The following is a 23,734-nucleotide window of genomic DNA, read 5'->3' as shown; positions in this document are numbered from 1 at the left end:
AAGCAAACACATGAAGAAATGTTTTGCTGAAGCAGACACAGGTGAAAGGATGTTTTGCTCAAGCAAGCCCTCGAAAGGACAAGCGATGAAGGATTCTTCGCTAATGACAAGCGTGTATTGGTTTGCCTTACATGCATTGTTGAGCTCCATTTGTCTTGACTCCATAGAAAAAAAATGCACCAAAAAATTTCTCGAGAAGTTTTGACAGCTTCTTGCCACTTCCTTGGACTCAGGCTGATTGGCAGAGTGATGTCAGCTGATGCATGGACTTCTGCTAAGTCAGACTTGAATGCTGAGGAAAGACACATGATGAGACAAGACCCATGGAGGACCTGTGATGTTTGGAGGGAGTATAAATAGGACTCAATGGACAGTGATGGGGGCTTGGCTGGACTTGCTTGTAGAGTTAGCTGTGCAACACTTCTTGGTCTTCAAAGATCTTTGCTTCACGGGGAGAGGCATAGCCTAGAACTCCTGGTGTCCCTGCTGGTCCTAACGTCTTCTGCTAACGCATGCCAATTCTGCTGAGGCCTGGCTGTTCCTGCTGGGTCATGCCACCGCTGCTGCTATCCCAACACTGCTGGGCTGCTGGTATATCCATGAAGTGTTTGCGAGTGGATGGAGCTGCTGCTGCTGCTGACCTGTGAACTGAACTGCCGATTTCCTGACAACGAAGATGGGACTTGCTCCAAAGAATCCTTAAGTTTCCACTTCAGAAACCCATTTTAAATCACTTTAAAAAGGAGAAGTTATGTTTTTAGGACAGTAGATGAAAGCTAGAAATCCTCATGTTAAGTGAAATAAGCCAGACTCAGAAAGGCAAGCATCCTGTGCCTTTTCTCATATGCTGAGCTCAGAATAAAAGAAAAGAGAGGAGCTGGGAGAGCCTTGGTGGTTAAGAGCACCTGCTGCTCTTTCGGAGACTGGAGTTCAGTTCAGCAGTCATATAGAGAAGCTCAGAACTGTTGTAACTCCAGCTCCCAGGGATCCAACACCTTCTTTGGGCTACTCCCAGTATTTGCACATAGATGTCCATACACCCATGCATACAAATACACATATATGTGTAACATGAAATATTTAAAAAGTAATCCACGCTATGCCAGCACTACACCGGCAGGCAGGGGGCTGGGCTGGTGCCAGTGATGGCAGGCCAGCCTGCTTTCATCTTAGCAGGCTCTCTGAGCTGGAGCTCTGAAATCTCTCCACCTGGTTCACTAAGTTCCCATGGTGGGTCGTTGTGATGCTAACCCCATGCTTCCAAATTCCCTGGGCTTTTTGGTCTGTACTTCTTGCAAACCCACGCTTTGCCACCACCGTACCTTTCTCTCTGGAACCCAGGTGAGTTTCAGCATGAAGGAAAACACCACGTAAACTTAGTTAAGAATCAACAGGAAACACAATCACTGGGCCCAGCAACTAGCATCCTAATATGTAAGCCATTCTAAGTTAAATCTTTCAGTAGTGGATCCCAACCGATCTGCCACCTGAACCAGGGCCTCCACTACCTACATTTTGGCCTCCATGCTCAGTGCTGGCATAATGTGGATTGCTTTTTTAATATTTCATGCTGCATATATGTAAAGAGGCATGCATGTGACCTACAACACAAATGTACAAGCCAAACATCTATACCTATAAGAGAATAACACATGAAGAGCAGTAACAACTGAAGAAACAGAAGCTGGAAAGATAAATGAACCTCTGGGAAGATAGTTTTACTCTTGGTTCTCTCATTTTGGCAGATGGATGAGGAATTCTTTTCAGTACAGCAGAGTTGCCACAATCTCATACCATGATTTTATATTATCTTAGGGTTTCAATTGCTGGGAAGAGACACCATGACCAAAAAGCAAGTTGGGGAGCAAAGGATTTAGTGGATTTATTCAGCTTCCACTTCCACACTGCTGTTCATCACCAAAGGAAGTCAGGATAGGAACTCAAGCAGGGCAGGAATCTGGAGGCAGGAGCTGATGCAGAGGCCATGAAGAAGGGCTGCTTACTGGCTTGCTTCCCCAGCTTGCTCAGCCTGCTTCCTCTCCTCTCCTCCCCTCTCCTCCCCTCCCCTCCCCTCCCCTCCCCTCCCCTCCCCTCCCCTCCCCTCCCCTCCCCTCTCCTCTCCCCTCCCCTCCCCTCCCCTCCCCTCCCTCCCCTCCCCTCCCCTCCCCTCCCCTCCCCTCCCCTCCCCTCCCCTCCCCTCCTTTCCCCTCCCCTCCTTTCCCCTCCTCTTCTTTTCTTTTTCATGACCACATTCACAGCTTTATTCATCTCACTCTGCTTTGAAGTAAATTATGTTCAAAACCTTTCTGCCCGGTCCCAAGATCCGGTACAGGGATTGGTAATCTGTGGAAATGTTTTGAATTGTTACCAATAGCCAGTCATTTCTTTTTTTTTTTTTTGGTTTTTTTTTTGTTTGTTTGTTTGTTTTTGTTTTTTTCGAGACAGGGTTTCTCTGTATAGCACTGGCTGTCCTGGAACTCACTTTGTAGACCAGGCTGGCCTCGAACTCAGAAATCCGCCTGCCTCTGCCTCCCGAGTGCTGGGATTAAAGGCGTGCACCACCACGCCCGGCTAGCCAGTCATTTCTACTCTGGAGTGAGTTCCTATCAACATCTCAGCAAGATCTGGTGTGTTTGTTTCAGTAGTTAGTAAATTTGAATTCTACTTGCCTCAGCCTCAGCCTGAGTCATGCTTGCTCTCAGGTATGTTTCTGCCACCACAGGAGACTGGTGACTTTGCAAATTGGACTTCATCCTTTTATAAATTAGAATATGTGCAAAGGATTTTAGGGAACTTTTTTTGACAAAAATGAGATTTTTATTTTAATATGATATAGAGCACAACCAAGATACAATGATTCCAAAGGTTATATTCATATTTTAATTTTGCTTATAATATTTTATTAAAGATTATATCATTATAATCTTTTATCTAAAATATAGATATTTATTTACATTTCAAATGTTATCCCCTTTCCTGGTTTCCCCTCCGAAAATCCCCTATCCTCTTCCCACCTCCCCCTGCTCCCCAATCCATCCACTCCCACTTCCTGGCCCAGGCATTCCCCTATACTGGGGCATAGAACTTTCACAAGACCAAGGGCCTCTCCTCCCATTGATGACCCCTAGGCCATCCTCTGTTACATATGCAGCTAGAGCCACAGTTCCCTCTGAGTGTTTTCTTTGATTGATGGTTTAGTCCCAGGGAGCTCTGGAGATACTGGTTAGTTTATATTGTTTTTCCTCCTATGGGGCTGTAAACCCCTTCAACTCCTTGGGTACTTTCTCTAGCTCCTTCATTGGGGACCCTGTGCTCCATCTAATGGATGACTGTGAGCATCCACTTCTGTATTAGTCAGGTACTGGCAGAGCCTCTCAGGAGACAGCTTATATCAGTCAGCCTGCTTTCTTATAGAACCCAGGACCATCAGCCCAGGGATGGCACCACCCACAATGGACTGAGCCCTCCCCCATTGCCCACTTACAGCTGGATCTCATGGAGGCATTTTCTCAACTGAGGCTCCTTCCTCTCTGACTATTCTAGCTTGTGTCAAGTTGACACAAACCCAGCCAGTACACATATGCTGATCTTTGACTCTGATAAGATAATGCCACCTCGGTCCAGGCTATTTTAGTGGGCTGCTCTGCCATTTCTCTGGGTGTAGGTGGGGTGGAGCACCGGTCTTTACAGTACTCAAGTCTTGTGGAGGAACATCAAGATCAGCAACATGTCTCACATGACCACTGTGCCTCATGGTTCTGCTGAGTTAGCCCAAGTAGCTTCACACTTTCCCTGGCAACTCACTTGCTTAAGCTTCAAAACTACTATTTTAAACCACTGATGCATGTTCCAAGTTGAAAACATAATTTTAAAACCTACGATGCTGTGAAAATAAAAATGGGAATTGAAAATAGTTCCAAACCTCAGACCTTCTGTTTCCTTTTTTGTTTGGGGATAATTCATTGTGGTGGGGAGTGGCCGGGAGCCCACTTGTAAGCTGAACGTAGCCTCCGGAAACAACAGCAGCTGCTGAAGAGAGTAGGGAGGCCCACTGACGACGTAGCCTGTAGTAAACGTGAGAAGAAAACTGGTTTTGTTGTTGGCCAGCTCCATCTTTCGGATCATTTCAGGGAATTGCTAAGAAAACACAGGCCTGGCCCAGTGTGTCTCTAGCCAGTGGCTGAGACTCCACCCAGATGTGATGTTGCTGTAGTCATGCTCTGGGGTTTGCTTCAGCTGGCAGGGGTAGCCTGCATGACCCAGGGCTGAAGTGTTCCATGTCCCGCTGCATCCTGCCACCTTCCAGAATCTGATCTATGGAAAGTGACACAGTCCATGGAGGTCAGGGGACTCATTTACTGCTGCATGTATAACAGGACCCTTTCAATCTGGGAAGTTTTGTGGAACACATTTTAAAAATTCGGAAAACGACACTAGTTTCTATTCAAACCCAAGCAGCATAGAATACTACAAAGCAAATGGCAGCAGAGAGAGACGCCCTCTCTCTGAGCTCACTCTCCTTACCACCCCCTCCTCATCTCCATCCTGCCTCGAGGATGGAGCACAGACGTTTGTACTCTATTTTTCCAGGCTTTCTTCTTTTAAATGGAACGTGCATGCCTTCACCAGTACCTTATTTCCACTTTGAGACTAAATACTAGGTCATATTTTTGTAATTTGCTTTGTTACACTCAGCAACATGTCTTAGGCATATATATATATATATATATATATATATATACATACATATACATACACATACATATATATATATATATATATATATCCCTTCAGTATACCACACTCTAACTGTCCCTTTGTCCTTTTTTTTTTTTTTTTGGTTTTTCGAGACAGGGTTTCTCTGTGTAGCCATGGATGTCCTGGCACTCACTTTGTAGACCAGGCTGGCCTCGAACTCAGAAATCCGCCTGCCTCTGCCTCCCGAGTGCTGGGATTAAAGGTGTGCGCCACCACGCCCGGCTCCCTTTGTCCTTTTTTATCACAGTTTTCAAAATTGATTAAGGCTGAGCACTGTTTGGTTTTACATTCCTGTAAGCTCTTGTGCCCAGTTCTGTGGGAGCAGATGACTGCTGAGTCAAGAGAAAAGCACAGGTAAAGAACCGCCCAGCGCTGCCAGCTCCGCCCCTAAGATTGTCATTCCTGTGTGTGTTTCCACAGACATCCTCCAGCCCAGACCCTTGGCACCTATCCTTAGAATCGTCCTGTTCTGACCAAGTGACACTGCTCTTTTAATTTGCCACTACCCATCCATTCACACAACGGAGCATATTTTTCTGTCAATTTTGCCCTCGAGGGGCATTTGGCAGCGTCTGGAGACATAGTGGTGATGCTGGTAGTGGTGATGGTAGAGCTGGTGGAGGTGGTGGTGATGGAGGTGGAGATGGTGAAGGTGGTGATGATGGTGGTGGTGGAGATGGTGAAGATGGTGGTTGTGGTAGTAGTTGAGGTGGAGGTGGAGGTGGTAGAATTGCTGAGTTAGCATCCCTCGTCAAGATGTCAGAGGTGAGCTAGTTGAGAGTCCTGGCTGCTTAGCCTTCTGTTTGCCATCTGCATTGCATGTGTGAAGTCATTTATCTGGAAGTCTTCATACTTAGGGGCTCTCTATCATTGGGTTATCATGCGTATTACAAAAATTTCTCCATGTGTTTATATTTGTCTCTGATGTACTAGAGAATTAAAAACCTTTTAAGTTGAAATGCATAGCTGTTCACACTGATCTTATCGCTTTAGTCCATGTTCTAAGAGCAATACATGGTTGTGCTGGTTTGGTTTTTCCACCGCTATGACAAAATACTCCAGAACATTAACTCAACGCAGGTAGAGGTTTATGTGGGATCTCCACTTGAAAGGAGTTAGTCTGTGGTGGCTGGGACCTGTCACTTTGGACATACGGTGAAGCAGAACACTGCGTGATTCACGTCATGACATCTGAAATGCAAAAGAGATAAAGAGGGAGGGATCATAGTCTCATAATCTCAGGGACATTCAGAGGAATGTCCGCCATGATCTGACATCTTCAACTCAGCCCAGCCTCTCAAAGTACCAGCACTTCCCAGCACCGCTACAACCTGGTGACTGAAAATGTCAAGTATAGAGTCATTTGTATTTCCTCCCTATATTTTTTACCCCCAGCTGTATTGAAGTATAATTGATGATTAAAATTCATACTTGTTAGCAGTGTGTGTGTGTATGTAAGTGTACAAGCACGTGTGTAAATCATAACTGTTCTCATCTGTAAACCATGCAATGTAGTGGGCTTCCGTATGACAGTCTGCATGCGTGCAGAGCACTTAGCACTCAGGTGGACCCCCTTTACCGTGTCTCATTCTTCTTCCCCATTTGGGCTGGTCTCCACCTCTGCTATGATTATCCCCGTTCGACTTCCATGTCCTTCTCTATGATGCCGTGTAAAAAGAAGCGTGCCATGCTTGTCTTTGAGTCTAGCTGGTCTGAAAATAACACGATTTTAGGTTTACTTTATGGTGGGGAAATACTTTGTTGATGATACCCACCATGGTTTTTCTTTTTTAAAACTTATTTATTTTTATGTGTAAATGTGTGTGCTTACATTGAGTTCGTGGGCACCATGTGAACACACCAGCTCACAGATGCCAGAAGAAGGCACCAGAACTACCTCTGGAACTGGAGTTGCAGGTGGTTGTGAGCTGCCATGTGGGTACTCAGAATCGAACCCAGGTCCTCTGGAGGAGCAGCCTGTCCTTTTAAGCACTGAGCTGTTTCTCTCCATACCTCTGTATCTCTCTCTCTCTCTCTCTCTCTCTCTCTCTCTTTCTTTTAATGCTTGGTTTATCTCACTTACCATAGTATCCTCAAGGTTCATCCATGGGACTATGTGGACAGACTTTTCACATATGGTAGAATTTCTGTCTTTTGAAAGATTGAATACTGTCCAGATGTGTGTGCGTGTGCATGTGTGTGTGTGTTCATATCATCTTTTCCATTCATCCTTGAATGATGGACACTGGGCTGTTTCCATGTCTTGACTATTGTGAATGGTGCTGCTGTAACCATGACAGTGTAAGCACACCCACACATGACCGACTTTTACTTCCTTGGGTTGTAGAACCAAAACTGAATTAGTAAGGTTAATGATAATTTTATTTCAAAACAAGGTTTCATCCTGGTTTCCATAATGACCAAACCCAAAAGCCAAGCCCACCAATGCTGTGTAAGGACTCCTTTTTCTTCAAACCTCACAAGTGGGTTACTTTTGCCTTTCCCAGAAGGGCCGTGCTGAAGGGCGTGAGGAGCGTGAGGTGCTGTCTCATCTGGCTGTGACTTTTCCTCCTCTGATCACTACAGATGTTTGTAGCTCCCACGTGCCTACCACTGGTTCGTATGCTTTCCTTGGAAAAAGTCTCTATTTGGATCCTTGTTCCATTCTAATTTTAATTTTTTGTTTGATGTATTACGTATTTTTTAAGGATAGGGTCTTTCAGTGTAACTCTGGGTGGCCACTGTGTTTACTATGCTGCCCAAATTGATGAAGGACATGTAGTAACTCTCCTGCCTCAGCATCCTAGATGCTGAGATTGTGGGGATGGAGTCACAGCAGAGCTCATCCCATGCCCTTCTGATACTAGCTCTCAGCCAGAAGTGGGATGAGCATCCCTGCATCCCTGCATCCCTGCATCCCTGCATCCCTGCATCCCTGCATCCCTGCATCCCTGCATCCCTGCATCCCTGCATCCCTGCATCCCTGCATCCCTGCATCCCTGCATTTCCTGATTAGCTTGTTTCTGTTTCACTATAGAGGGACAGGGACTGTTTTCATCTTTTGAATGCTAGCCCTTAGTCAGGGATAAATATGGTTTATTTTTAATCTTACTATGCGAGTTGTCTCTTCGTTGGGTGCAGACATTTTTTAGTTTGATGTGATCTCATTTGTCTTTTGGGTTTTGTTATTTTAGTATTAGGGGTCATATCCTTTTTTTAAAAAAAGGATTTTATTTATTTATTTATTTTTATATATGATGAGTACACTGTAGTTGTCTTCAGACACACCAGAAGAGGCCATTGGATCTCATTACAGATGGTTGTGAGTCACCATATGGTTTCTGGGAATTGGACTCAGGACCTCTGGAAGAGCAGTCAGCGCTCTTGACCGCTGAGCCATCTAGGGGGTCATATCTTTAAAAAAATCATTTTAGGAGCTTTTTATTCTTTTATTAATTTTTCTATACAATATATTGTAATCATGCCTTTTCCCTCTCCTACCTCCTTCCAGGTCCTCCCCACCTCCTTACCCCCCCAACTTTATATCATCTTGCTCTTTAAAGCAAAAAGTAAGAAAAAACAAACAAACAAAACAAAACAAAACAAAACAAAACAAAAAGCCAAGACATTAGAACCTCCCCCACAATATGGGAAAGAAAATCAAAACAAACGGGAAAAGACCAATAATACAAAAAACTAAAAATGTCAGAGCAGCACGAATGATACCTGCCCAGGTTCAAGCCACCAGATGGGGTCCAGTTCTGGGAGGGAGACAGGGATACAGGGGCCCACTGACAATCAAGAAACTATCTGCAATGGGTATACACTGGGAAGGGGAACAATTGGTTTTCTCCAATGTTAGCAACAATGCTGCAGGGAGCCCCCATGCTGGGAGCAGTTGCCCCACCTAAAGGGATGCTAAGTTTTATCCCGTTTCATCTAACAGTGAATGGTTTCAGATCTTATATGTAAGTGGAGTTGTAAGCATTTTACATTTATATTCATCAGGAATATTCGCCAATAATGTTCTTTTCTTGAGATGTTTTAATCTGACTTTAGTAGCAGGATAGTGTTGACATCAGAATCAGAGTAAGACTTTGGACATCTTCCTTGTTTAATGCAACTTTTAAAAATAATTTGAGAAGGGTTGTTGATAGTCATATTCATTCCTCATAATAATTTTTTATTTTTAAATTATAATTACATCATTTCCCCCTTCCCTGTCCTCCTTCGAACCCCTCCCATGCATCCATCCCTTTGCTCTCTTTCAAAACCATAGTCTCTTTCCCTCCCATCATTCATATGTATTTCTTTCTCTAACTATAAATTAATACAACCTGCTTGGTCCATATAATGTCGCTTGCGTGTATATGATTCTCTCCCTTTTATGTGTCAGTCCTGGAGGTGGCTTTGTTCCTTAGTAATTAGACTCTTTTAGATGATCCGTTAGAAGACAATTCAGTGTTTGCTGTGCACTTAGTCTTAGATCCTTGGGGTTTCTTCTGTGCCAGTTGTATTGTGTTAGGATTTTATTTGAGCGTCTCCTAATTTTTTTCTTTTTAAATTTGTCCATTGAGCTAAAGGTTTTCTATTTTATCTCGTCAACAAAACAAACAGACCAACAAAAACAAAAGTCCTCTACTTCTTAAAAACTGTTGACCACTTGTGTTTTTTCTAGTCTTCATTTTATTTATCTCTGTCCTAATTATTGTTATTTACTCTCTTCTGCTAAGTTTGCATTTACGTTTTCTTCTTTTGCTTGTTTCTTGGTGAGTAATGCTAAGTTGTTTGCTTGAGGTCTTTATTCCACTTTATTTAGACATTTGTTACTGCAAACTTCCTTCTCAGGGCTGCGTTTACTGCATCCAATAAATTCTAGAGTATTCCATTTTTAGGTTTGTTTCTTTCCATAGTAAAAGATTTACATTTATTTATTTGTGTGTGTGGAGGCCAGAGGACAGCTTGTAGGAGTTGCTCTGTTACATGATGTGGGTCCTGGAGATTGAACTTAGCTCATCCGGCTTGGCAGCAAACACCTTTACTCTCTGAGCCATCTTGCTGGGTCCTTTCTCGATATATCTTTACATTAACTATTTGAGCTCTTCTTTTGACTATTAGGTTGCTTTGGAGCATGTTGTTCATTTCAGTGTATATGTGAAATTTTCAGGAATTTTTCTGCTCTTGATTTCTAATTTTATGCCATCGTGATCAGAAAAGGTAGTCATGGCTCAGTATCACATCAGTCTTCTTTTAAAGTTGGAAGCCTTGTTTGTGGCCAGACATATGATGTATGCTGGATCTTCTCTGTTCCCTTGGAAGGAAAGTTTATTGTAGTTCTGTTGTGTTAGGTGTTCTGTAAAACTTATATGGTCCGTAGAGAAGTTCAAGCCCAGTGTTTCTGCATTGATGTTCTGTCTAGGATATTTATATTTTGTAAACAGGATACAGAAGTCCTTACTATCAGTATATTGCTATTTCTGTTAGTATTGGGTTTGTATGTTGGATACTCCTATGTTGGCTGCATGTGCACCTACACTTGTTACAGACTCTTAATAAATTGACCACTTCATCATGTATAGTTACCTTCTTGGCCTTTGTTACGGATTTTGACTTGAAGTCTGATCCAAATATAGCCACATTTCCCACTTACATGGGATGTCTTATTGTCTCTTGTAATCTTATTCCATGTGTGTCCTTAAAACTAAGGTTCTCAAATTTTTTATTTTCTTATTTAGATTTATTTATTTATTTTTAAATTATGTGTATAGATGTTTGTCTGAATGTATGTCTGCGCATCATGTTCATGCCTGATATCCACAGAGGTCAGAAGAGGGTGTCAGATCCTCTAGAACTGGAGTTACAGATGCTTGGGAGCCAGGCTGTGGGAGTTGAGATTCAAACCTGGATCCTCTGGAAGAGCAACAAGTGCACTTAACTGCTGAGCCATCCATCCAGCCCTAAGACATCTCTTGTAGACAGTAAACGTAATTGTATCTTGTGTTGATTTTAAAATTCATTCAGTTCCTCTACAATTTTTGATTAAGGAATTTAATTCATTTAAAATAATCATTGATAGGTGAAGACTTCTTGCTGCTATGTTATTGTTTCTGGTTTCTGTTCCTTTGTCCTTTCCTTTCCCTCTCCCTTCCTCATCTTCTCTTCACCTTCCTTCCCCCCTCCCCTTTTTTCTGCTGTATTTCTTTGTGATTTGCTAATTTTTGGTAATAATATTTTCATCTCCATCTTCTTATCTTTTGTATATCCAGTATATGATTTTTTCTTTGTTTTGTATATCCAGTATAGGATTTTTTCTTTGTATTTCCATGAAGCATACATATAGTTCCTTATAGCTATAATTGCCTATATTATTAACAACTTAACTTTGTCCACAATGGAAGTCCACTTGACCTTCTTGCTACACAAGTGATGATGTCATGGATTTTATGCTTTCATAAGTGTGTTGTTTTATTAATGATTAGCAACTTACAGTTCTTTGTTTTATGTTAAGTTCCACACTAGAGTTAAAAGTAATTTGTAAGCAGCTTTACCATATTAGAATATTTTGACTGTCATACATCTCTACAGCACATTTCATGCTTTCTTATGTTTTCATGTTGGAGCTAGTGGCCTTCTATCTCAATGTGAAGAACTCCCCTGAGCACATCTTGTAAGGTAAGTCTGCAGGGGTGAACTTTTTGAAGTTGCTTGTCTGTAAAACTGTGCCTTCTTCATTTCTTCAAGATAAGGGTTTCTGGGTAGAGTGCTCTTACTTGGCACTTTTTAAAAGATAATTATTTTCCAGCCCTTGGATCTGTTCTTTAACTCTCAACTTTCTGGGCTTCTTCAGAGCAACCGTTGATCGTCTTCATGAGGTTTCTTGTGTGTTGAGTCACTGATGTCTTTCAATTTTCTTTCTTTGTCATTTTCTCCTCCTCAGGCAAGATCTCACATATTGTCCACTCTGGCTTTTACCTATGTGTCTCCTCCTCCGGCATCTGTCTTTTGAATATAGTGTATGCCAGGCAAAATCTCTTCACTTTGGTCCTGTTTAGAGTTCTTTCAGGTTTATGGGTCTTTAAGTTCATGTTCCTCTACAGATTTCATATGGTTTTGGTCATCATTTATTTAAATAACATTTCTTCTGCTTTCCTGGGACTATGATAATGTGTACATTGGTTCAGCGGGTTTTGTCTCATGAGCCCTTGTCCTAGCTTCAGCTGTCAACTTGACACAGCCTTGAGTCATCTGAGGAGTCTCAGTTGAAGGGTTGTCCAGACCAGATTAGCCTGTGGCCGTGTCTGTGAAGGACTGCCCTGACTTGTTGGAAAGCCCAGCCCACTGTGAGTGGCTTCATCCCCAGGCAGGCAGGAGGGTCTGGGGCTGTATAGGAAAGCCATCTGAGCATGAACCAAGTAGCTAATAAGACCAATCCTATAAGATTGTAAGCCAGGTTAAAGCAATGAATGGTACCCCAGAGAATACCTTCAGGGAGACAAGTAAGAAGCCAGAGAACAAGTTGAAACTGCCTACTGGTTCCCTGAGAGTATTGTCCTTCCTTCTTTCTCTCTTTCTTTCTCTTTCTCTCTCTCTCTCTCTCTCTCTCTCTCTCTCTCTCTCTCTCTCTCTCTCTCTCTCTCTCTCTCTCCCTCCCTCCCTCCCTCCCTCCCTCCCTCCCTCCCTCTCTCTCTCTCTCTCTCTCTCTCTTTCTTTCTTTCTTTCTTTCTTTCTTCTCTCTCTCTCTCTCTCTTTTATTTAATTAGGTATTTTCTTCATTTACATTTCAAATGCTATCTCAAAAGTCCCTCATACCCTCTCCACCCTCACTCCCCTACCCACTCACTCCCACTTCTTGGCTCTGGCGTTCCCCTGTACTGAGGCATATAAAGTTTGCAAGACCAAGGGGCCTCTCTTACCAATGATGGCCGACTAGGCCATCTTCTGCTAAACACGAGCTCCAGGGGTACTGGTTAGTTCATATTGTTGTTCCACCTATAGGGTTGCAGACCCCTTTAGCTCTTTGGGTACTTTCTCTAGCTCCTCCATTGGGGGCCCTGTGTTCCATCCAATAGCTGATTGTGAGCATCCACTTCTGTGTTTGCTAGGCCCTGGCATAGACTCACAAGAGACAGCTATATCAGGGTCCTTTCAGCAAAATCTTGCTAGTGTATGCAATGGTGTCAGCGTTTGGAGGCTGATTATGGGATAGATCCCTGGGTGTGGCAGTCTCTAGATGGACCATCCTTTTGTCTTTGCCCCTTCTTAGAATTGGGAACAAAACACCCATGGAAGGAGTTACAGAGACAAAGTTTGGTGCTGAGACGAAAGGATGGTCCATCTTTCTCTCTCTTTTTTTAAAGATTTATTTATTTATTTTATGTGTATGAGTACTCTATAGCTGTACAGATGGTTGTGAGCCACCATGTGTTTGCTGGGATTTGAACTCAGGACCTTCAGAAGAGCAGTCAGTGCTCTTAACCACTGAGCCATCTCACCAGCCCCTAACTTGCCTTTTCCTTCAGAGCCCCTCCCTGCTCTGTTTGTCAGGCTGCCTCTTGCTTTAATCCTGCAGCACATTGATAAAGTTGTTTCCTTGCATTGTTTTTATTTATTATTACTTTTCTAAATTTTGGGGGGGGAAACGACTTTTTTTTTTAATGTATATGCGTAGTTTTCCTGAATGTTTGTAGGAGCACCACAGGCATGCCTCGTGCCTCCAGAGCTCAGAGGAGGGCATCTGATCTTCTGGAGTTATGGATGGTTGTGAACTTTTAACTGGTGAGCCACTTCTCCAGCCTGCATTGTGGTTATTGCTGTTGTTATTGTTATTATATTTTGGCCTCTCCACTGCACTCACCAGTGGGGCAACTCTGGGGATGGGTTTTATGTATGTGTTCCATTTCATAATCCCCAAAATGAGCCTGTGCTGCCATCCTCAGAGGGTGAGATGGGTGCGGGAGAGGACAGCAGAACAGCCTTCTCTGGGGTGGGGGATATGGAGGGCTGGCATTTCTGTGCTGAGTCTTGGAGGGAACAGATGGGCCAGTGAAGGAGCTTTCTCCAGTTTTGCCTCTGACTCTCAGTATGGCTTTTGGAAACTATTCCTGTGGCACTTTCATCTTCTGTAAGGGACAAGGGCCTCAGAGATGGTAAATACAGGCTCCACGCAGGCAGGCAGGCAGGCACTGTCTCAGTTTCTTCTACATGTTCTTCCCCAGCCCCTCTGCATGTCAGTGGACACTGACTGATCATTTGCATGATAGCTGGATGAAGATGGGCGGATGAATGGACAGGCATATCCCTGTGCATCGCATCCTGCCCCACGCACCTGTCAGGCACTGTTAAGTAGTTAGATGCTTTAAAGGTCCTCTCAGTCTCATCCTAGTGTGGCTAGAGTGGACTCGGGCAGTCACTTGCTGAGGGCTGCCTCTGGGACAGGAGTGTCTGAACTCCCTGGAGGGAGCCCTAACAATGCTTGTCTGATAACCTCTGGTTTCAGAGGGGACTCTGAGCTATGGTGCCCATGAACAGAATGGTGGTCTGGTCACACCCTCTCTCCTGCAGGTAATCGCAGCTCAGTCCACCCAGTTTTCCTTCATGATCTTGCATTTATCATGAAATCAACTCGCTACGAGGGGCCCCAAGGCCTGGGCTTTCTGTAAGGAAATGGGAACAATTAATGGGCTTATCTGATGAAAAGGAATGCTGCTAATGATTTATTAATTATCATGTGACTTATCTTTCCACTTCTTATTAATCAAAGATGTCGTGTAACTCTGGAACTCCACATGAGGGGAAACAGACTAGATGCAGCCCTGTGTGTGGGGACGTGGGCTAGAGCCAGGTGTCCAGAGCTTTTCCTGAACCTGCTCCAGTATGCTGCAGCCTGTGGGGTAAGTCTCCTTGGATTGTGGACAGGGAGATGGGGCAGGGGCAAATGAGACACCACATGGGATGTCCACCCCGTGCCAGGAATTGTTCAGAGTATTTCATGGCCTCTTATGAGGACTACAGGAGAGGTATTACTGTTTAAAATTACTTTTGAGAGGAAATTGAGGCCCAGAGACATTCCAAGAGCAATGCATTCTAAGCAATGCAGTTAGAAGGGCTGGGATTTGTGCTTGGGTACGCCTGAGGCACGAGTAGATGCCTTTTAACTGGGGAGGCTTCAGCGAAAACAGAAGTGTGTGGCAGTAGCCTGGGTAAAGCTTAACTGAGGGCCCAGCAGGGGTTATTAAAGCTACAAGACAGGAGGACGGTTACAGTTTTATCCTTGATCCTCAAGATTTTTGATATCTCAAAAATGGCTCAAGAGTCATACCAAGGGCACGGGGTAGCCTGCATGGATAACCATTCTTTTCAGGGTACAAGCTTGTTCCCAGGCCAGTGCTTCGCAGAGTCAGGGGCTACCTCATCATTGGTGGCAGGGACTTAGAGACTGGATGTGATTCTACAGATGAGATACTGGAGTCTTGGCTAATTTTATGTCAACTTGACTCAACCTAGAGTCATGTAAAAGGGGAGAACCTCAATTGAGAAAAATGCCTCCACAAGACCCAACTGTGGGGCATTTTCTTAGTGGGAGAGGGCCAAGACCACTGTATTGTGGTCATGCCTGGGCTGGTGGTCTTGGTTCTTGGGTTCTATGAGAAAGCAGGCTGAGCCAGCCTGGCAGAGCAAGCCAATGAGGAGCACTCCTCCATGGCTTCTACCTCAGCTCCTGCCTCCAGGTTCCTGCTGTGTTTGAGTTCTTGTCCTGATTTCCTTCAGTGGTGGACTGTGATGTGGAAGTGTATACTGAATAAACTCTTTCCTCCCCAGCTTGCAGTGGGTCATGGTGTTTCATCATAGCAATAGAAACTCTAAGACAAGTTGGTACCAGGATAGTGGGGTATTACTGTGTAGAGGGCAGTAGAAGGATGTTGGAAACCTGAGCTAGAGATATCAAGTTTGAAAGTCCAGTGAGATGTTCTGCAGGAGCTTGGAAGATAAAAACGTTGATAGCAGTGCAGACAGTGGAGGCCTGGCTTGTGAAGTTTCAGAAGGAGGTAGAGACTATCAGGCAAAGATCCTGTGGTTTCTGGTCAGTTGGAGCTGAGGAATTGACTGTGATTAACAAGAGACCAGAAACACCAAAGTAAAAAATCTTAGCTTTGCTGGTCAGCTGGGTCTGAAGAATGGACTGTAATTAAGAAGAGACCAGCATCACTGAGGCGAAATCTTCTGTGAACTATTTCCTACAGGTCATCATATAGAAAATGTGTTCCAGAACTGGCCAGGGTTGCACCTTGTGCTAGAAGCTGAACTTAGTGATAGAAGAGTCAGCCAGGTAGTACTGGTTTGGAAAGCATGAAGGGTCATGAAGAGCAGCTAAAGCTTGGCACCGTATGGCAGGACAAGAGAGGCTATTGGTGAAAGTGCAGCCCAGCTACAGCAGAAAACTCCAGCATTTTGGAGAAGGCAGAGTGCCATGGGGTGACTGCCAAGAGCAGGCAAAGAGAAGAGGAACCAGCCTGAGCCTAGAAGATGAACTGCATGTGATGTAGACAGTGGAGTCAGAGAAGTGACCCAGGTCCTTGGAGGATCCCAGAGATAATGAGTTCTCATTGAGATTCTCTCTCAGCAGCTCTTCCTGCTCCTTCTGCCCCACTGACCAAGATCTCAGATGATCCATAGCCCCACAGTACACACATGCACCAAAGATCAGCAGGTCATTCCCAAGGCCACATATACTTCCTCACGTGCATCCACAGAGCAGAAGTAAGTTCCAGATAATTGGATGTTGAGTTATTTACACGTTTGGAGTTTAGTCTTGCTTTATTTACATTGTGACTGCACCTGGTTCTTCCCTTTTGAAGTAAGAAAGTCTTTAACTTAGCTTTGATTTTACAGGAGCCCACAGTGGAGAAACTGGATTTTTAAAAGAAATTTTAGCTTATTAAAAGTTATTTGGGATTTTTAAACACAAAATTTTAAAGTGCTTGAATTTGGGAAGACTGTGGAACTTTTAGAGTTTATAAAATGTTTTACATTGTGATATTGATGTTAATGTGTGATCTTAGGGATGAACGAGAAAGGAAAGGTCCTAGATCCACAGTAATGTTTGTGTGTGATGTTGACAAGGGGTCAGTTGTCTTGGCTAGTTCTATGTCAACTTGACACAAGCTAGAATCATCTGAAAGAAGGGAACCTCAATTGAGAAAATGCCTCCATACGATCTATCTGTAGGGCATTTTCTTAATTAGTGGTTAACTGAATATTGTGGGTGGGGTCACGCCTGGGCTGGTGGTCCTGGGTTCCATGAGAAAGCAGGTTTATCAAGCTATGTGAAGCAAGCCAGTAAGCAGCACCCCTCCATGGCTTCTGCATCAGCTCCTGCCCCCAGGTCCCTGCTGTGTTTGAGTTCTTGTCCTGATTTCCTTCAGTGGTAGACTATGATGTGGAAGTGTAAGCCAAATAAACTCTTTCCTCTCCAGCTTGCTTTTGGTCACTCGGGAGGTATTCCAACAAGGCTAATAGCTTGAATCGGATGAAAGGGTCAGATGATTTAAAAAGCTGTATAGCAAAGGACAGAGAAGATTATGTGCCTTGTGGGACAGGGCTTCTGGAAAAGGCTACAGTAGGTCATGGAGAGGGGCTCTTAAGGAATTAGGCCTGGGGTTAGGTGTTCCTGTCCTTTCTGGGGCTACTGATAAAATGCTAATACATAAGACTGTGCATGAGTGAGAGGACACATGAGAATACACACATGTAGGAGTGCACACACGAATGTATACTGTGTATTTAAAGTCTTGAATCTGCACAGATATGAAATTCTTTTTCTTTTTCTTTTTTTTTTTAGGTAAATTCTATGCAATCATTTGAAAACCTGAGTTGGGAACACTTTATGTACATGTGTAAGAGTGTGCAACATTTGTGTGTCTGCTGAGTACTTCAGTGTGTGTGTGTGTCTGTGTGTCTGTGTGTCTGTGTGTGTGTGTGTGTGTCTGTGTGTGAAATGGGTGTGCTTGAGAGAGACACAGGTCTGTGAATGCACATGAGGATGTTCTGTGGCCCTGGGAATGTCTGCTGGTGTTTGGCCCAAGTGAAGGTGTGTGTACTGTGGGGCTATGGACAGTCTGAGATCTTGGCCAGTGGGGCATAAGGAACAGGAGGAGCTGTGGGTGGGCATAGAGGAGACTGAGATGACTCTGCAAGACTGCAAGAGAATCTGAGCAAGAACTGTCTTTCATGCTTGTTAGCTGAGGTGTGCCAGCCTAGATGAGGCTTGGGGGGTACACATTCAGACAGGGGAGTCCTCTATCTCTCACTGAAGATGGAGCCCTGTGGCCTTTGTCTGTTTTGTTTTGTTTTTGTTTTTTGATACCCTGGTGAGACCCAATGAAGGGACATAGGCAACCTAAAACTCAGACCCACCATCTTTTGGTCTGAGGCCCATCTTTCCTTATCTCCCTTCCTCTGAACTCCAATGGTTCTGAAGCTAAGCTCCTCCCTGTTTCCTGGGTGTGCTTGAGTGACAGCAGCTCTGGCTTTTGGGGCAGAGAGAAGCATGTAAGGTTGGTGGGGTCTCCAGTGCCAGGGCTGCCAACTAGGAAGGAAACGTGGTGCTCTCTGCGCCATGTCCTCCACGGCCCTACTCCAGCCCCTCTGAGTCTGGGAAATGCCCTTGGTCCCTAAGTTCACATGTGTCACCAAGTTCTATCTCGTGTAGAACTCAACCAGGCCAGAGACCTCCATTGCTTCTTGTACTGCCTATCTAAAGTGTCTTCTAGGGTAGCCATCTCCTTCCACTCTTCAGAGTGCTTGAAAGCTTCACAAGAAGTCATCAAGTAGAGAAATAGTGAGGTCAGGCTTACCTTTGGCTTGCCTACTGTAGGCTAGAGGAAGGGCCCTCTGAGTGGCAGTTACTGTAGCCCCGCCTCTAAAGGGAGGGTATTCTGAGTGGCAGTTCTTTCCTATTCCCTATGCCCTTCCTGCTACCCAAGAAGATGGTCCACTCACTTTCTGTATACTGATCGTGAGCAGCCTTACTGATACAGGAGCTATGGTTTCCCATGGGGGTTTCCTGTCGAGTGGTCTAGTATGCCGCAGGTCCAGCCCAGACCAGGTACCCCACCCCCATTCCTCAAGATGATTGTCTAGCAGACCTCTGCTCATGGCTGGGTCCAGAGGTGGGGGTGGGAAGGCCTGTAGGCCGCCTGCATCCGGGTGGGCCTGGCTCTCTTCAAGCACTCACTCTCCAGCTGCAAAACTCCCAAACACATACTTTGGGAGGTCAGCCTGGCCTGAGGCTAGGGCACTCCATTATTCCAGTGACATATCTTTGAACATGCTACAATCCTTCCACTCCTGGCTCAGCCTTGTCTCCACCACAGCGCTGGCTTCCTCACCCCTCCTGAAGGACTGCTTAGCCCCAGACTGGTTCCTAGGTAGAAACAGCAGTACACTTGGCTGCTGCTGCCTGGAACCCCTCCTTTGTGGCCATCTGGTCTATACTGGAGGAGGATGCTTGGCTCTGCTTTTTAGATGCAAATTCCCTTGAAGAGTAACATATGAGAGTCTTAAGACCCTAGCGCGGGAGACTTTTTCTATCTTTATCTCCAGCACTGGGCTCTAAGATGAAGGAGCCTGGAAAAGGGGTTGATGAATGTTCTACGTTTGCTCCGTTGTTTTTTCCTGTGCCATGATCTAACCTTGGGCCACTTCTGATTCCAACAACCCTATCTACAGCAGTCCCTTCCACATGGCACTCAATTTATGGTGTCCAGGAAAAGGATCTTGGGTAAGGAGAGATGATATGTTTTGTAGCCCCATCTTGTGATTATTTGCTGGTTAGCAGTAAGTCTTTTCATCTGTCTGAGCCCCAGTTTCTCAAACATCTCTATTATGAAGTCTCCTTATCTATGACCTGGGACCCTTGTATAGCATCTGCCTATGCTGCTGGACCCAGCACTCCTGTCTGTAGTAGGAAATCCTGCTGCCTATGGCTGGGGGAAAGCGTGCTACCTCAAGTGTGTAATGCAGCAGAGTAAGAATGATCTCTAGCCCCAGCCATGAGCTCCTGTCTAGACTTGGTACTCTTGGATCCAAGGAGTGCTCAGAGCCGAGGCTTGGCTAGTGGACACAGTCCACCTAGGGAAGTGGATCTTTCTCCCAAGCTCATCATCTGTTATAGAAGAACCAGAACTGTAGAAACGATCCAAAAGATGGTTATTGTTTTTTCCTTTTATGCAACATGAGGGAACTCGGTCCACAGCCAGGACCGCCTCATTGCTGTGTCTTCAGGCTCTTCTGCAACATGGCAACGGGGCATTCACTCAGAGACCCTCTTTCTTCCCACCAGCACTTTGGTGCCCATTGCAGTACGCACTTGATGATGTTCGGGCTTTCTGATGGTTGTCTATCATCTTCTTTCTCATGATGGTATGAGGGGTTCAGGATGTCACTGTGGCCAGGAAGTGATGAGCTTTAAGACACAAAGTCTGAAAAGGGCCAATTTCTAATCTATTGAAGTTACTTTTTGGAATACTAAAGACTAATTAAAAAGTGACCTTCCCAGGCAGGCTCTCAGATGACACCAAAGTCTTCCACTCTCTGCCTGCATTCCAGCTTTCTTCTTCCCAACTTACCTAGACTTATGACCCACACTACTACCGTTATATATAGTCAAGTCTTAACAAAGAAAAGGGGACAGAGAAAGGCTGAAAAATGCAAACCTGCTCATTTATGTGGTGTTGAGTCTTTACCAGGGTCCTGGAGGCTGTCAACAGTGCTTGTCCTCTGTCTGGGTTTTTGGCATTTTCACAAGTGGAATACCTAGGTAGGACCAGCCAGGATCATCCTGCTGGCAGATAACTATAGGATGATCCCACTGGCAGATGACTGGAGTCTAAACTGGCTATGGAGAGAAGGGAACTGTATTGTGTGAGCTCTGACTGACTTCAGAGAGGATGGACCTAGCTGTGCCTTCCCTTTGTGATCAGAACTCGTTCTCTATCTCAGGTTCCTTCTTTCTTAGAAGCCTTAAAAAATAGAGAGCACTGCCCTCCCGACAGACATGAGAGAAGCTCTGATTGGCTCTATGTTAGGCACCAATCTGTCTTTGAACCTATCCCTGTGGCCAGAGAAGGAGTGCCTGTGGTCTAGGTCCTGTGACCTCTATGAGTTGGGAGTGGGATTCATGCTTCATCTAAATGCAGCAAGGGGACGGAGAGGGAAGGACCGGTACCATAGAAAGAGGATGGCTGCTGCCCAGGCCCCAGCCGTGCCACCCACCATTGCTAAGTTAGGAATTTTAATCCCTGCTCTGGAGACCCCAGACCTCTGAGGAGGAACCTTAGGGCTATCTGTCAATAGTGAAGTATTCTCCACGTCTCAGCAAGGGTTTCAATGAGCTGAGGAAATGAGTGTCTCCTTTGGCTGCTTCACTGTTGGGATTTCACATAAGTTTTCATTTTGATAAATCATTTGATTTTGCTGATAAGGGAAAGGCCTGGAAACCATTGCGATAGATGATATCTGAGGCTCACACTTAGAATATCCTTGTGAGTTAGATGCCAAAGTGAATAATTTTCTGCAATTGAGGGCACATGTTAAAGAGTAAATCTTTAGCTCCACCCTGCCCACTCTCCTCCTCGGTGTCTGTTCTTTTCCAAATGACCCTGCTGGCTTTATTACCATCTCTGTCAAGCAATCGCCAAGTCTGCCAGCCCCCACCTCCGAGGACCCACCTGTTTCCTGCTTTGCAAATATCTTGCAGATGCAAAAGGAGGCTGGCTTCAGTGCAGCAGGGGGACACTTACAGTGTAACCGAGTGCTGTGTCCTGCCTCCCACAGGCAGAGTGCTGAGTTACTTAGAGATGGGGATGCTTCATAAATGCCATGTTCCATTCTGCGCTGCAGGGACCAAAAGAAAACAGCTCCCAGGGATATGCTGATCCTAGCATTTGGGATTCCAGGACAAGATACAAATGAAGACCTTCAAAACATATACACATATGTCCTCCCCCTCCCTTCTTCCCTTCCTCCCTTCCCTCCCTGTTGCTTTCCTTCCCTCTCTCCATTCTCCTCCTCCTCTCTCTTGCTTTCTTCCACTCTCTACTTCCCTCGTTCTCTCTTTCCCTTTCCCCTGTTTGTCCATCTGTCTATCTGTCTCTCCCCTCCCTCTTTTCTTCCTTCCCTCCCTCTCTCTTTTCTTCCTTCCCTCCCTTCTCCTCCTTCATCTCTCTCTTTTGCTTTTTCCCACTCTCTACCTCCCTCTTTCTCTCTCTCTCTCTTCCCCTCTTCCTAGTCCCCCCTCTCTGTCTCTTTCTGTCTGTCTCTCTGTCTCTCTCTGTCTGTCTCTCTCTCTCACACACACACACATACACACACACACACACACACACCTCTCTCTCACACACATCTCTCTCATCTCTCTCTCTCTCTCACACACACACACACACACAAAATCACAAAGTAATGTATATTTCTTTCCTCCTACCTTGACAAATGCACTTTTGCGATCACCAAGAAGGGAGAGCTTAAAGTGAGACTCCCCAGACTCTTCAGTGCTGTCCACTAGAGTGTGGCAGCATAGCATAACTCTCTATGCACAGGCCACCCTTTTCTCCCACACTGCTCCATGAAGGTGCTGCATGCAGGAATGTGGACACTTCAGCCGCTGTCCAGGCTCTGCAGACAAATATCCTTGGCCATCTCACAGGCCTAGAGCTGTACACATCGATGACTCCTTTGGAGGATAGTATCATGGAAGATATCCATTCCCTATGGAGATTCATAAAATCCAGTGTAAGCACCCAGAACATGTTCTAGAAGGGTGTATATGTGCTCAGCCATGCCCTGCTGGACACGCAAAATCCCCATTTGGGAGCTGTGGTAGAGTTAGGGAAGAGTCTAAGGCTCTGGGCTTTCAGTCCAGAAGCAGAGGCTCTGAGATCAGGTGGTAATTTATTACCATTCAGTGTTCCTCGTTGCATCCAGAGTCTGGATCATGTGTTCTCAACTATTCACAGGAGCTGGCTCTTGCCCAGTTGTTGGAAGGCGCAGAGGAACAGGACAATAGATTAGAGCTTTTAACTGAACTGACAAGGTAAAAAGTGGAGATTGGATACCAAATCGAGAAGTGAGGTAGTTCAAGGTGTGTGCTTCCTCAGAGGGAATTCTAGATTGTCTGCTTTAGTGACTTCGATAATCCTCCTCGTTTCTGGGGGGAATTGGAGAAGGACGGATTTTAGGGAAAAGATACTGGAACACAGAGGTAAAATGTGTGCACTCTCACCTCAGGCTGCTGAGAAGGGCTGGATGGCTTGCCGAGAGCCCTGAAAGACCATCTGGCCCCACTGAGGAAGCGTGTCACCGTGTTCTGCACCTTTAAGATCTGTGAGTTCTTCCTGTGCATGAGGTTGGACCAAGCACGTGAGAGACTGCCTGGAGCCATTTGTGCCGCAGCCCAGGAGCTCTGCATGGAAACAGTCTTCAGAGTCTCCACCAGGTCTGAGGCCAGACTTCACCACCTGGGTAGCCTTAAAGAATTATTTCTCTCTCCTTAAGTATCTCCTCCTTCTGTTCTGCTGTAATCCCCTCAGCGAGTCTGTGCTCCAGATGACCTCCTTGTCATCTAGAATCTACTCTACCCTTATTCCATAGCAATGTTTTTGGCACATGGCTATATACCAGGAAGACTGTATTTCTTAGCTTACCTCTGACTAAGGGCTGAGGTGAAGTAACACTTCACCAATGGATTGTGGGAGGAAGAGCTGTGTAAAGGATGCGCTGGTAATTGCTTAACAACAGGATGTTGTTTCTGCCCATTTCCATGGTACAAAGATCCTGACCATGGCGGTTTGTAGTTTGTTTCATATATGGCAGCAAACATCTCTGCTGTGGTCAGAAGGGGACAGCAGGTTAATGCCATAGAGGAAGAAAGAAAATGTGGGCTTTCTGGCTCACTTACTCATGTTGCCAGTGTTGTTTGTGG

General features: G+C 45.1%; 1 long non-coding RNA gene across 1 annotated transcript in view; it reads left to right on the top strand.

Moving 5' to 3' along the window:
- The first annotated feature begins 18,663 nt into the window (after nt 1-18,663).
- LOC110302591 (uncharacterized) overlaps nt 18,664-23,734 on the top strand; it is a 6,841-nt gene continuing 1,770 nt past the window's right edge. Inside the window, exons 1-2 of the long non-coding RNA XR_002378818.1 lie at nt 18,664-18,862; nt 23,041-23,248. This is a non-coding gene — a long non-coding RNA (uncharacterized LOC110302591). The remainder of the gene's footprint in view (nt 18,863-23,040; nt 23,249-23,734) is intronic.

Source organism: Mus caroli, unplaced genomic scaffold (assembly GCF_978045245.1).
Source record: "Mus caroli unplaced genomic scaffold, Mus_caroli_1 scaffold_11, whole genome shotgun sequence".
Taxonomy (NCBI): domain Eukaryota; kingdom Metazoa; phylum Chordata; class Mammalia; order Rodentia; family Muridae; genus Mus; species Mus caroli.
This window is presented reverse-complemented; position numbering and strand designations above follow the sequence as displayed.